This window comes from Odocoileus virginianus, chromosome 7 (assembly GCF_023699985.2).
Source record: "Odocoileus virginianus isolate 20LAN1187 ecotype Illinois chromosome 7, Ovbor_1.2, whole genome shotgun sequence".
In the NCBI taxonomy this organism is placed as follows: Eukaryota; Metazoa; Chordata; class Mammalia; order Artiodactyla; family Cervidae; genus Odocoileus; species Odocoileus virginianus.
Genome location: NC_069680.1, coordinates 70,023,671 through 70,026,340, shown reverse-complemented (window position 1 = coordinate 70,026,340; position 2,670 = coordinate 70,023,671). Strand labels below are relative to the sequence as shown.

Genomic DNA, 2,670 nt, shown 5'->3' with positions numbered 1-2,670 from the left:
CATTAATTAGCATCAGATTTGAGAAATCTTTCGTGTTGAACAATTTGGCTTTCTTGGGAGGGACTTGTAGAGGCGAGGAAAAATATTTCTCTACCCTTCTAGGTTCTTGCCTAAGACCTCCCCCCTTTAATAAAAAGGCAGATTAATAGGAGGAAAGCAAATTTAATTATGTAAATATGCTGGCATGCTTGCTAAGTCTCTTCAGTCATGCCTGACAGTTTGTGACGTCATGGACTGTAGCCCGCCAGACTCCTCTGTCCATGGAATTTCCCAGGCCAGAATACTGGAGTGGGTTGCCATGCCCTCCTGCAGGGGATTTTCCCAACCCAGGAAATTGTCTTCTGAATTGGCGAGTGACTTCTTTACCACTAGCGCCACCTGGGAGGCCACATGTACATATGGGAGCCCCACACAGATAAGGGACTCCAAAACAGCCAGGCAAGTGAGGCTATATGCTATCCTCAGCTGAGGAAAAGGACAGAGAAACTTCAAAGGAAGAAGACAATTCACATGGTGAGAAGAGAAAATATTTGGTAAATAAATGTTTGCCTGCCAAGCAGGTAAGTCTTTCAGATGAAAACGTTATCTCTGGCAATAATTCTCTTCCTGATATTGTTATAGCCATGCTTTCTGGGAAACAAACTCACTCAGAAGGACAATGCAGATAGTGGAGTGCAGTTTATTACACCGACGGGCCCAAGGCAGAGTCTCCTCTTAGCCAAGGACCCCGGCCAGCATTTGCGAAAATCTTTTACACCCCATGTGTACGTGTCCAAACCCACCAGCCCAAATCCCGTGAGGCTTCCAAAGGAAGAGTAAATACAATCACAATAACCCCATCATTCACGAGTTATGTGTTCAAAGAGTTAATAATCAATAAGCCCGCGGTTACATTCCAACCAGTTAATAACCGATAAGCCTGTGGTTACATTCTGATAGGTGCTGTCTGAAGGCAGGGGTGATTAGTGTCTGTTTTTTCTTAGGATCTTCAAGATTCCCCTGCACAGAGGCGGTCTTATCCTTCCATTGTCATTCCCACAGGTGCTAAGCACAGAGTTCAGAGTCCATTGGAGAGGCGGCCTAGCACGATCAGCATGGACAGGCCCGAGATGGAGTCCAGGCCCTATGAATTCCTTCTTCAATATAAGCCCCCTTTCTAATTTCTTTTAGGCAGTTAAGGAAGAGAGAAAATGTTTTTCCTGAGTTGTGTGAGTGTTGATTGCCTTCAACTCAAAATAATGCATATGCCAAAGTGACATATCTTGTGGTGGCATGTTCTGTTACCTTTTACTTGTATACATTTCCAAGTGCCTATCTCTTTAACTGCCATTATATTTTAACTTCAGTCCTTTCTAAACAAGATAAAGACGAAGAATAAAAGATTCTAAAATATTTAGAATATTTCAAGAAAGAAAAAGATATAAAAGAGTGCCGGGAGCCAGCGTACGAGATCCCACCCATGACAAGGTCATGAGGAGAAGACCTGACAAGCAAGGCAGATCAGGACTAAAGAGATTTCGAAAAGCTGCCCTGGCATTCACCTTAAAGATGATCTCTGTCTTTCTGATGCTTACTATATTAGACTACTCACTAATTTCTGTGACATGGGTAGAAGGCCTTCCCCGATCTCTTTCCAAACAGAACGTAGAACTTTAATTAATATGTCCGCGGATGGTGGTATTCTATAAGATTATCCAGGATGAAAGGAGTGTTTCAATTTAGACCCCTTTGCTGGCATTCTAGCCTGCTTGGCAAATGCACACTAATGCACATAACTGCTCACAGCAGCTTAATCATAAACAGCATAAAGAACCTGATCACGTAAAGGCCCTAATAGGCACAGAGCCCTTAGGGGGTGAGGAAGCCCTATTAGAGAACATAAAAATATTATTCTAAAAGTGGTTATAGTTAGAGATTTAGAAAAATAAGAGTTTAGAATTGTTCATTTTAACCAGGAATGCTAAACAGGGGCTGCCTCACTGGAGCTGCAGTCTTTGTGTGGTAAACCTTTTAGATAAATTTAACTGATAACTTCTGCAGAAGGACTGACCTTTGTGTTCATTAAAGAATAGATTATGGAAAACAGCTTTGCATTCACCTAGGTCATAAAATGTCAATAGGCCCCAAGGCCAGAAGATAATGTACAAGACTCTCACAAAGAAGTATGTGGAAAACACCCTGGTTTTGTGAAAGATGAGCCGATGTAATATTAAACTATCTTCCCCTTAAAAATGTACTAACTTAGAATATAAAAGCTACGGTAAAAAATAAAGATTTGCCAGACTCTGCTGCACCCCCTGTCTGATCTCTCTCTCTCTTTCTTTCTCTCTCTCTCTCTTTCTCTTTCTCTCGCCGACACCGTTCATCCTGAGGGTACCCCTGGATCCTGCCAAGGCTGGACCCCGGCAAAAGAGAAAGACAGATGGCATGTTAATATAAGTTAAATGTTTTAATCTTAAACACATACAAAACTCTTTCCAGATTTACATGTAGTTAGAGAGTATAAAGACAACATCTACTAAACTACTCTGTTGGCCTCAGCAATTGACACTCTGATTACTCTTTGAAGAAGGTAAGACAGGGACAAAGATATTGACTCTTTAGTACTAATGCAGAATGTTTTACTTTATAAAGCTCATCTGGCAACAATAGCAATCCTGTCATTCCTGA

At 41.5% G+C, this 2,670-nt stretch overlaps 1 long non-coding RNA gene across 1 annotated transcript; it reads left to right on the top strand.

Moving 5' to 3' along the window:
* The first annotated feature begins 294 nt into the window (after positions 1 to 294).
* Positions 295 to 2,291, top strand: LOC139035931 (uncharacterized). Its single transcript, XR_011488585.1, has 2 exons — positions 295 to 560; positions 1,042 to 2,291. It is a non-coding gene; the product is annotated as an uncharacterized lncRNA (long non-coding RNA).
* Positions 2,292 to 2,670: the final 379 nt, after the last annotated feature.